Raw genomic sequence first — 13,075 nt, 5'->3', positions numbered from 1 at the left:
AAATACAAGGAAGAAAGGGAACTGATGTTTCCAAAGCCTTCTAGAATATTCAGAGGTAATGACTTTGCTAGAAGGATGTATTTGATCTATTACTTTTTAAACATTTCATGCAGGAATTATAAGAAAGGGTTCTTATAAGGAAGGACATTTCCAGGAGGTCATATTAAATTGTCTTATTGGCCCTGTCTTCTGACTGAACCACAGATTTGTCTGTTAACAGATTATAAATTGAAGAAAAAATCTGGGTTTTGACCTTAATTTTTCTTAATCTCTTTGATTATTTTCCTTTAAATGTTTCTGGTTTTATTATTCATCCCGGGATACACACAGATTTAGATGGCCAAGTAGCAATCTACTCCCCAGGAAGGACGTATTGTCTTTATTTAGCTGGGGTATCATTACAATGTCACAAGACCTTCTGTATGGGATGCATTAAGTTTTGAATATCTCTGAAAATCCCAATGTCTGGCTTTTCAAATATATATGTATACCTGTATTTTTATATATGTGTATCCATATATATGTGTGTTTATATATTTTATGGGTGGCTATATGGAGTTCAGGCCTGGTTCACGTAAACCATAGGCTCCTTGTTTTCATTAGCTTGCCAGCAGTGTTACTGCCCACCATTACTCAATGTTATGCAGCCCGATGTCTGGAACCTGCAGGAGCTAACAGAGACCCTGCTAGTTGTCATATGCAATTTTCATTATTAATTAGGTCCTGGTCTACAGCTGAGATTGTAAGGAAGATCCATTATTCGGGCCATAATTATGAAATAAATTAAGATCACTAAACTTTGTCATAGAGCCATGTGAAGCCTATATGCATCGTGGTTTCATTTGTCCCTTAAGACAGGGTTTTAAATTTGCAGTATTCATAGCTAGGAGCTTGGAGAAGCTCTGTGATGTTTCAGTGAGCCCTTTAGTTGCCCTGCAAAGAAAATCTCCTCTGTTTTTCCCTAGTGCCCTGATCGAAGATGATTTGGGTGCTCACACAACTGCGAATGTTTCAGGAGCAGTGGGAGAAATTTATGATCTCTCTCCCCTGGCAATTGTATCTCAAAAATCACAGTAGCTGGCTTTCACACACTAGGGGAGACCCCTTTCACTGGGAGCAGCTTGAACTACATATTTATGTCTGTGTGGATTAGTGGAAATGTTCCCTGCTGGGATCATAGCACGTGCTGTATCTTCCACACCATTTGTATTGCACATTCAATATTAGTCACCATTCCATAGGAAGAAATTTCATCTTTTCTCAATGTTTGCATCTTCAAGTGCTTCTATTGCTTACAGAAATCATCTTTATTTTTCTTTTAGCTACAACAGTGACTTGCAAAATGATTAAGTGGGGAAAAAAACCAACGTACATCTCAGCACCGATTTTGCATGTACACAATATGAAAGAAATACCTATGTGAAGGTGAAGGAATTATACAAATTCATAAATCACAGGTATTTTCTTGAGTCTTACCAGCAGGCAATATACTGCTGGTAAAATTTTTCTTTATTTCTTTATTTTCTGCTTTGACTGATCTATTTCTATCTATTCTTTTTCTTCAACAAGTAAACTTCCATCACTTCAGCATGAAGCAGCTGTAGCACAAGTGTAAACAAAAGTTACAGGACAGGAGAGCTCATCTAAAAGCTGGAACCATGGAGAGTCTCATGATTGAAGGGGACTTGGATAACTGTTTCACCTATTAAGATTTTAAGGCTGGTATTTGAGTTTTGCAGAATCAAAGGAATCGTTTTTCTAATTCCTTTAATTTTAAGAGAGTCATAAATAGAGGTTTATATTCTGTATCTGTATGGCAGCGTTGTGTGAAAATGATGATACTTTGCACCTTGAAAGCTTTCAAATTAGTATCTTTGGGAAGAGAAGGAGAAAAAGCATTTGGCACTAGTGTTTCTGAAAAGGCACTCTGGAATGAAGCCAAAAACCCCCAAATCCTGAGATAAAATACTAAATGGACAGGTACAGTCATATCAAAGCTTGGTCAAGGTCATGTAAAAAAATCCCACTTACTTGGAAATAAGTGAAGAAAAATGTTCAATAACTTAAGAGCAGTATTTATTTGGATGCAGCTGATGTTATATTTTAAAGAGAAGTAAAGATGAATGGAGGCTTTTGCATATAAAAATAAATAAACCTTAAAGAAGAATGTAGGAAACACGAGGTTTTAATAAATCTTCAGTGGCTCTCTCCACCTCTTTTCACTGTCCCAGGGACTTGTCATGGTGATATCAGCAGTCAGATGAGCACATTGCTCTTGCCCGGGCTGATGCAATGTTTCCCATTGGATTTTGTGTAAATACCACAGGTCCTCAGAGCAGTGTTTGTACAGGTACCAGCATCACTGCTATACAAGTCTACTGTAGGAGTTTATTGCTGGACCAGCCTTATTAAATATAGATATCAACAGCCTTGATTTCTGTAGTTGGCATGTGGCTGTGCAGGGTCAGGACAAGGAAAGCCGACGGCTGTAACCCCTGTAGGGCACAGCATGGCTCAGTCTGTGATCCACAAACAGGACAAATATATTCAAGGAGAAAAGAAAAGTTTTTTTAGGAAAAGTCTGAAAAGGTTTTATACAAATTCTAAGACTCACAAAGTCCTAAACCACAATGGTATGCTGAGAAAAAGTTAATGGAGACTCCCACTAACCCCCATAACCCGTTGACAGTAAGAAAAACAAAGCTGTCAGATATTAATCTAAATCTACACCCACACAGATATTCACGTGTAAACCTGTAATCTGTGTTAATTTGTTAAACATATTTCAGGAGTGTAAACAACATCTCATTGCACTGTCGTGGGTTGTATTTTCAGACACACATTGTTACTACTTCTTCCTTTGCCACCATCAATTTCCTCCGCTAATTTTTGTTACCTAGTGTGATTTCTAAGAATCTTAAAATCATTTGTGGTGTTTTCTTTTTCCTGTCAAGCATAAATCTAAAAACAAAGTCAGAAAAACAAAAATAAAAAGAAAATAAAACAAAAAACTCTTCTACACCCCAATACAAATTTAGTAGTCTCTTGATTCTTCCAGGTATCAGATCTGTACTATGTCATAAACCCAACACACAACACCTGCAATTCACCTCCTTAAAGGCCTCTGTGGTCACCATCTATCTGTTTTCCAGATAGAAATATTGTGGATTATGGGAAATTTTCAAATCCAGGTCTGAAATTCCATGGTACATGTAAACTGACTTCACAGATAAAGATGTTCACATTAGGAGTGTATTGGCCAGGCTGAATCTAGGTTAAACTATAAATTAGATTGAGGAAACAATGGTCTGGCTTGCGTTCCCATAGCATGTAGTTGTGTACAGCTAGTTACAATGATTTTTAAGTTCTTTCCTTCAGCTACAGAAAGATAAGGCAGAAAGTTGCTTCCAGACTGTAAAAGACTGACATTTGCCTCCCTTTCAGAAGCTTCTGCTTTGGTTTAATGAAGATGTGAAGAAATCACTCCTTAAATTACTTTTTTTTTTTTTTTTCTCCTTAATCTCCTCAAATGCTTTTCAGACTTAAAGAAAAAATTACTAGGGCAGCTCAAAAGCCTGTTAATTTATACTGTACTTACTGCCAAAAAAGCCTGACTGAGAATATGGTTTGTTAATTGACCTTAAAATTGACCTGTAGAGCATCATGTGTTGGGCATACTAAGTTGTCTCATGATAATGCCCTCCTCATCAAGGCTTATTGCTTTAGTGCAGCTCATTAGGAAATAAAGACATAAATTAAACTTGAAAAGAGAAATGGAAATGCTGAAGTTGATGTGGGAATGTCTCAGTATCTTTCATGTTGCGGAGGGTAAGCTGGGCTTTGCTTCCTGATGCCTTGGCTAAGAGATGTATTTATTTAAGAGTTACAGGTCCCTTTAAATTTAACTGCTTCCTCTGAGGCTGTCTTGGTAAAAGGGAACTTAGTTGAATGAAAGGTGTTTCCCATCTGAGAGTAGGTGGTAAAGGTCTGGCTATTGGCAAGGGAGAATTTCACATCTATCTGGTATGTGGACCAGTTGCTGCAAAGGTGTTGGTAAGGGCTTTAGAGGCTCATCGTCAGATTGTTGAATACAGCTGAGCTGAAAAGCAGACTATCATTTGTGGTAAGACAAAGGTTACTTGTGGTAGGTAACCTGTACTCACAGCATTTCTATGGGAAACGGACTAACAACTCATTCAAAAGTGGATTTTATTTATTCTTGATTAACCATTTTAGATTGATGATACTTTTTTTTTCTTTCAGGGTGTGTTTTATTTGGGAATTCTTTTCTATCTTATTAACTCAATCATACAGGACTACTTGCTTTTTAATTTTGTGCTTTTATATTCTAGTTCCCAAGCCACGAGATATTAGGTTTGCATTCAAGCTACCAAAAACTCTGTTCTTGTTTAAACAAATACTCAATTACTGCTAATTTTATGGCTTTAATACTCTCTAGCATTGTATCTCAAGTATCTCTGCTGTAACTTTCTCTTCTTCCCCTTCTCAGCATTTTGTGTTCAAGAGAGTGCATCATTATTTAAGTTAACCTGATTGGGCGGGCATCTTATAATGCCCCTCTGTGTTAACATCAGGAAGCTTTTTCAACAGCCTGGGATGGAGGAAATGTTGTTGTCAAACAGCTTTATCCTTTATCACACATTCCTGAAGGAGAAAGTTTAGACCAAGTGCCTCAATAGCACGAAGTTTCAATAACACAGGAAATTCTTGTGGATCTTCATCATATGGGACCGGTCTCTAGACTTGTTTCTCTTTATTGTCTGTGCCATTTTCAGAGATTGTGTCTATCTTGTGCCACAGAGCATGACTTGGAAATAACCAGACTGGTTGTGCCTGAGTTGCATTTGAAACCAGAAGTGGTATAACTGTGTCACAACCATATTCTGTGCAAGTAAAACCCTGATAAGCACCAACTGAAAAACCCAAGATACTCAGGGTTTCAGTGCAAAAAAGCCATATGTTTTCTTTGTAGTAATCTTTACAAAGGAGATCAAAGCAACTGTAAAACTCAAGTTTTACTCCCATTCTGGAGCCTGATTTCTTCCTTTCTCTGGGGAGGATCTGCTTCTCCCTACCACTTTTTGCAACATTTCTCTGCCTATTCAAAGCTGCCTTGAGAGTCTCTGCCCCATATTCTGCTGTAAGGTGAAGATGTGCCCTCCATCGCAGGAATGTGACTTATGATTGTCCAAAGCAGGGCTATCCCAGACCATCTTCAAAGTGTTATTTGTCGGAAACAAAATGTTCTTTCTGGATTATACCCTCTATGATGATTACATTGAGAAAAGGGCTAATGGCTTTCTCTGCATTATCTTGTTATAATGCACTCAGCAGTGACCTGGAGACCCTCTTTGCTAAACTGCCTTGTTCAGTTTTCTGATTGGGTACCTGTGAGTAACTTGGTTGGGATACCCCAGGAAAATAACTAAGAGGCTCCCCACTGTGGGCCAGCAGCACAAAGTCAGAAGAGGGGAGCCTACTATTTCTTTGCAGCAATTCCATATTCTTTTGGGGTACCCTTTTTTTCCCAGCTACTTCAAGCTTAATACTGGATTGTGTTTACCATCACTTTGGCTCTGTTGGTTTTTGGGGAGTTTTGATTAGTCCTTTTTGCACATGTTTGATGTCCTATCAAGGTGCAATTTAGCTAAACAGGCTTTGATGAGAAAGATTAGTTTTCTGTGGTTTATGTGACAGGGATGTGTGTGCCCTACTGAGCTGAAATTGTGCCTTGCACGGCACAATTCTTACTGTGGGAAGCTACTATTTTTAGCAAAAGCTTCCTTTGCCTGCAAATCTTTTTTTTCTAGGCTTTTAATCTCTCATAAGGACAGAGACTTTGAGGTGCTGGTATATTTGCAACAGACATTGATTGGCTCCATTTCTAGGCTTGTGCCTTTGTAAGAAACATAAAAATTGCTTGTGGTCTGCAGTATAGAGATGTGTATGGTGAATAATAAAAAAACTGTTGGGCTGTTTTATGCAAGCAGGACATAAAAGACAGTATTGAGACATTTAACATAATTATTTGCTTTAGGTTGGATTTGGCAGGGCAACTAAGCTTTCATAAAGAATAAATGTAAGTCTGGCAGACGCTGGCAGTGGTGGTGGAGGCAGAGACGAAAACCAGACCATTATTGAAAAGTACATGTGGGAGATAGGGTTATCTGATCCTCCAGCATACTCAGAGCGTCTATTCTAAATGGAGGTGTTTTAAGTTGCCTTTTGTGCTCAAGTTTGATGTTGAAGTTTTTCATGCTGCCTAGTTTGTGTGTTCAGAATAAATCCATGACTGCAGTGCATAGAGCATTAGAGCTGGCTGAGCAGGTTACTACCAGAAGTAGACTGTTTAAACAAACCTTCACCAGGATTCATCCTATTAACCTGTTTGCTTTGCTTTTATTCTTACTTGTAGTTGCTTGTCTCATTAACCTGCATGTTCTGACTGTATGTCTATATGAGGCTACTTGAGCACAGAAGTTCTCTGCCTCAGGAAGCTTCAGAAAACAATATAAATTTGATGACAATTGATCAAGAAATTGCAAAAGACACACTTCTGATGTCATACATATATGTCAAGGAATAGGAACCTCAGAAATGTGCTATGTAAAATCTTCTCTCCACAATTAATTCTATATTCAAATCCATACCCTGTCAGATCAGGCGCCAGTAAAGAATGGCTGATAATAAAGCAGTGAGTCATATCACCAAGGCCACAGCCCCTTGTGAAGAATTTTATCAGATTATATTAATCTTATTTGAAATTGTCACGAACATCCTTTATTCTAATTATCTTTGCCTGAGGTTCTGTTAAGAAACTGTGTATCATTTAGTACTATAAATGCTTCATAACTGTGGATTCTTGTCCTGCGCATTAACATTAAAGCGATTTTATATCCCTTATGTATACAAATTAAACTAGATAATTCAAAATACCCTACCTTTAGCATAAATTGCTTATAATTGTTTTGGCACAATGACCCATTGGTCATAAGTCATCTTAGCTTATAGTATGCTGGTACTGAATAAAGATCTTGTTCTTATATATCTATTTTCTCTAACAGTAGTGATTTGACCCAGACCTAAGTTTGCACTGGCAAGGGCGTCTTTTCCATGAGCAGTATTTTTTGGTTTGTTTTATTTTAAAGAAGGGAATATTCCTTTCTTTACTTTAACCAATTTAATATCAGTCAGTGGCAGCTCATTACCTTTTTGAAATCCTGTTCCAGTTTTAAAGTTTGTTTAGGTTTTTTTAATAAAATTTCAAATGCTAGCCCAGGGTTTCCTTCACCATCTTTCATGGACAGCTCTGGCAGTGCCTGGCCCCTGGATCTTGGCTTCTTACTCTTATGGGCAGAAAACTGGGTAATAAGTTTAAGTAACCTAGTGACTAATCCATATTATGCAAGTGTCCAAAGAAGCACCAGAGTGAGGAGGTGGGAAGCCGTTGGGTAGGAATAGCTAAAGGATTGTTTAGCACCATGGCAGGGATCTCTGGCATGCAGAACACGATCAAAATACTTGACCTGCATTTTCTTTCTGGCAACATATTCCGCAGCTCTCTTTAGAAAGATCACCAACACCATGAGTCTTGTGCCTTTGAAGTGCTCCATATGGAAAACAACATGAGGCATAAATCAGCCCAGTTGTGCTCCTCTCCAGGGGAAAGGGCTAACTACTGATATTTAACCCAACAGTATCATACCCAGATTCATCTGTGCAGTTTTGTATACATATTTGTCACAATTTGTAAACCTGTACATCCGTACAACTTTGTGAGACTTCTCTTGATGCAGGTAGGATCAGGAATATGGTCCCTTATTTAGACAGCTTTGGTTTTAGTAGCAGGCTACTGTCAGTGAATTCAGATATAAGCTAACAAAGGCCCCAACATTAAACAACCTCAAGCTTCTGCTGAACTTCTGAAATACTCAAACAGCAGGAGACTGTATTTATTTGATGAAGTCTCTCCAAGAATTCTACTAAGATCCTAAGAAACCATCTTATGCAAGCACCAGAAGAACATTTCATCAATAATTGGTGGCTGAGGGTTTAATGTTCACTACAGTTGTCCTCATGCATGTATCTTTATTATTGCACTCTTAACCAAGAATTCTGGTCTTATTCAAAGAGGCCTTGCTGCAGTCATTTAAACTAACTCTCCACAAGCATAAGGCACATGCTGTCTCTGATCATAAAACTAAGAAGGAAATCTCAGAACCCTGTTATTAAAGAGCATGTGTCTGTGCTACAGTTGGGAGTATTTCAGAATAACTCCTGAAACACAGAGCACCTTGACATCAAGAGAGTTAAATCTCAAGTAGGGAAAAAGTACAGATAGGTAGAGGAAATGAAGTCTGGAAACAGTCAGGTTTCTGTATTTTATCACATTTCAGAGCAAATTGATGAGTCCCTTGCCACTCTTCGTGTTTCCAAGACAGTTAAAGAACACTTGTGATGTTCCATGCAAGAAACAGCCATTGGCTGTTCTGGTCTCTGTATCCCTGGCACATATTGTGCAGGGCCTGGTTATTAGTTTTTTTCAGGGAAGATAAAATATTATTCAAATGTTGCACCACGTCAACACCCTGCCATAGAAATAAAGAATAATTTTTCAATAAGATTCTAAACTACTGAAGAATGTTTCAGTTTTTGGTATATATCCAAGGCTTAAAAGATTTCTGTGTTCCATATCTTTATAGTAGGAAAGGCAGTACTATAAATGAGAGGAAACCTCTTTATTTTGCTGCTCTACCCTTATGCAAAATCCTCCCTCTCTTCTGTCAGTTCCACCTTAAAATAAATAGAAGTAAAGACTAACAGTTAAAAGATACTGCTTGCTTTGAATTGCATCCCTTTCAAGCAGACCTGGCTAAGAAACTGTCAGTATTTACTTTGAGGGGAAAAAGACTTGTTACATTATTTTATAAATATTTTTGAGCATTTCATTTACAGAAAAAAAAAAAATCCAATAAGTAGTTTCCCAAAATACCAAATCTATTTCCACTCTCAGTAAGAAAAATCTATACTGAGGCATTGAAGGATTACAGTGAGCAACTGATCTTCCTGCTGTCAGATCTTAAATCAAACAAGGCTTTCTATGGGAACTAAATAAGTAAAAATAAAAAGGAACTTTTTTTTGTGGAAGAGAAATTTTAACAATGTATTTCCAACTAGTTCTGTTTTGAAGAGAATCTGAGGCTTTTCCACAAAGCGGATCTGCATCTGATTTAAGCCAGAATAGCCACACTGACATCAGAAGTTAATCCCTTTAAGATCTTATAAGTTATTACCTGGTAGGATTTTAACAACATGACAGTTCACTGCATTTTTCACTTGCAGAATTATAGGCAGGATTCATCAGGGTCTGCATACTGGGACAGCTCCTCAATATACGCCTGTAAAAGACCCACTTTTTGGATGCAGGACATTTTGCCAAAGTATAGCCTGGAGGACTGACATGTTCCACACTGTGTGCTTTGGAACCAGTTGAAAAAAAGAATCACCTGTGTGAATTCTGTTCCATATGAAGATAAGGGTAGGAAAAAAATGTACTGCTTTCCTCTGGGTAAGCACGAAGTGTCAGTCTCCTTGGAAGATGGGTTTTCTCTCCACTGTCTGGAGTCAAATCCACACTTGATCCTGCGTTGCCTGTGACCAGTGGGTATCTCTGAGGATGACTGCCCAGCATGAGCTGTGTTCCCTTTACCATGTAAATGGAGCACTGGAGTATGCCATTGGTTTCAGTAACACAAATGGCTTCTAGAGGAGTTTTACATACTAAAGCACAGCTTTTGTACAGATGCTCACATTGGCTCTGTGGAAATTAAGATGGATTATAGCCTGGGTTGGACAGGGTTTTGAGCAACCTGGTCTAGTGGAAAGTGTCCCTCCCCATGGCAGAGGGGTGAAACTAGACGATCTTTAAGGTCATTTCCAATCAAACAGTGCTGTGATTCTATGAACAGAAACAAGAACAGCTTTCTATTAGAGCACATCCTTTGTTTACAGCTGCATTTCAGCACAGAGCTAAGCTATTGGCTGGCTGTTTTCAACATGTTAAATATCTTCCTGTGGGAGGTTATTCTGATTTTTTTTTTTAACCCAAATGGTGTGTGATCCCATGAGAAATGCCTCATAGAAATCTTCTTGTGTAAAACTGACACCATAAAATTTTACTATCAACAGAATATGCAATTTCATGAAAGAAGATATCAAATTAGCTTGATAGGATCTGCTTTCAGAAGAAATTGTAAATTATTATGCCTTCCTTTAGGTCTTTATCTGTTATATCCCGTGTCAACAATTATTTTCCTCAGAACCAATGTCAGGCTGATGTGCCTGTAATTACCTGGTTTATCTAAATACTAACACAATCTCCATTTGAAGAATGTGGATGCAGGGCATGCAGGATTGTTGTGTTTTCAGATTTATTTTATCAGAGATTGAAATCACACACATTCATTTACCCTAATGTGGATGTGTAAATCTTGCAGTCAAAGATGACACTGCTAAGTACAGATGAGCTTCAGTTCATTACATCCTAACATATAATCATGAAATATGTGAGATTAACTCAGAAATACCTATTTCTCACTATTGGATATAAAGGCAGTTTAAGATAATTTGCTCATAGGTGCCCACACTGTCAGCTTCTCAAATTAAATATTGTTCAAAGAAAGTAAATGGAACAATGGAAGAATACCGAAGGCTATCAGCTGAGCAATGTCTCTTAGGGTGACGTAGTGTGATTAGTAAGTGCCAAGGAGGACATCACAATGCACACATGTATGCATACAAAACATAGCTAACAGCACATCTTTAGCATTGCCAAATTGGATAAAACACAAAGCTAAGATGTCTATCTATCTGCTACCTGTAGAGCTGACTTTTTGTTCCCTGGTGGGTCTACAGTAGGATACAACCTTGAATTACTTAAGCACAGACAACTTTTTTGACATAAGATCCTGTCTTACTCTACATGTATGATTGACTTCTAAGGATATATCATGGCTGCACAGAAGAGGAGGCTCTCTGTCAGACTTGTTCTTCACTTCCTGTCAGAAACTGCACTGAGCAAGCCAAAAGATGACAGAAAGAGGAGGTATCCTTGTGGTGAGGTTAGCTGCATGCTGCTCTGAGGAGTTAATTATATTTCAGCCCCTGCCTTTAACTTGTGTGATAGCCAGCAAGTCACTTTAATAAAACTTTGCACAAATGGTCATTAATTGAGTGGCTCTCTCTCCCTGGTCTCTCACCTTGAAGACCCTAGGTGATGACTGGCAGGAGCCTGAGCTCCTGCAGGAGCAGCCAAATCACTTAGTACTGTTCTTACAAAAAACATGTAATAGGGATACCCCTGGCAAAATAACATTCTAGGTGTTTCAGGCTGGACACTCCCGATTCGTGTATGGATTTGATTTTAATCTCTTTGTGCTTTGGCTGCTCATTGGTAGAATGACGATATTATTGCCTCCCAGCAAGGGCAACTTAGTATTAGGTTAGTACTTGGTTTCTATAGTGATGAGCTTCCTAGAAAGTTTGGGAAGAAATTAATAACTATGTTTTTTAAGCTGGCATTAACTAGGGCAGGGTAAATAAAGGAAGAGTCAATAAACTAAAAGATGAGAGTATCAAGTTGTAGCTGATTAAGTAAGTGTTGTTCTTGTTGTGTGAACGAGGTGTGAAACAAAACCAATTAGCTATCTATCTTGAGCCCCAAGAAATCAGATAAGTGTAAAATTGGGGCATTTTTTCTATGGAGTTTTCTCATGAAAGATTTCTTTAAAACATTTTTTTACCCTGTGAAAATAAATTTTGTATAATTTGAATATTATTCAATTGCTCTCTTTCATCTGGAAAAGGAAGAAAAAATGGGCAAAGTATTTTACTCAAAAAAACATGCTTTAAACTCTTTGAACAGTGGAAGGAGACAATGACCAAATCCAAGCCTTTGTATATTTTATTGTGCAGAATTCCATGAAATCTCAAAGCAGAACATCAATGCAGGCACATAGTTTATGTATTAACATCTGTGTAAAGCTGACCACCTGACCTTCTGTCCCTAAGAAATACAAGTTTATGTGTCAGGTCATTCTCTTGATGTGGCAAGGAACAAGGCTGGGTCAATGGTAATGGAGGCAAAAGATTTATCTTATGATAAGCTACTGGAAGTTACATTGAGAAATGTGATGAAGGAAGATAGACTTCAAATCTCCAATGTTTCATGTAGTCAATTTGTTTGTGAAAATAAACCTGTCCCGCAACAGCTGCAAATACTCATTATGGTTTGGGTTTTTTTAACTAAAAACTGGTTTGAAAATGCTTCAAGGGTAAGAGTTTTGATCCTAATATAACACTTCTAATTAGTGGAATTTTAGTTTTAAAAAAGTTGGTGGGGGAAGACACGGAAAAGAAATAAGAACAATTGTCTCTGTTTTACAGACAGAGAATTGAGGTCAGTTACATTACAGACAAGAGAAACTGATATATCGTAAAATGACAATTCCACAGCATCATGGATCATAAAGGTAGAACAAAGAAATTAATCTTCATTGATCAATTAAATAAACAAGGAATTGTTAAAATAGACAATAAATCAGAACTTATGCTTGTGCCACATAAACCATCAGTCTTCAGTGCAATATCTACCTGCAAAAAAAAATTTAATACCATGCATTATCATACCTCACACTGCTGCTTGAAAATGTTCTGTTGAACATTTCTGTTTTAAAAAAAGATTGTTTTCAGGAATCTGACAAAAAGAGGGTTTGGGGTTGTTTGGTTTGGTTTTTTTTGGTAGTGAGAATTATCGAGTTAGGTTTTTTCAGCTTTTAGAAGAGAATTTACATATTGCAAACAGACACATCTAAACTAGTTAAGGTGGAAAAGTACTAATTTATTCAATCCATATCCCTTAAAACAATTCTTTTTATGTGCTGATTATAAACAAAAATGTTTATTTCTTTTAACAAAATTTAGACTGAAATATCATTTTCCTATTGAGTATGGAGAATATCATGTACAAGAGTCACCTTTCTTTTTCATTGACCCT

This window comes from Lathamus discolor, chromosome 1 (genome assembly GCF_037157495.1).
Source record: "Lathamus discolor isolate bLatDis1 chromosome 1, bLatDis1.hap1, whole genome shotgun sequence".
NCBI classification, from domain to species: Eukaryota; Metazoa; Chordata; class Aves; order Psittaciformes; family Psittacidae; genus Lathamus; species Lathamus discolor.
Note: the sequence above shows the minus strand (reverse complement) of the source record.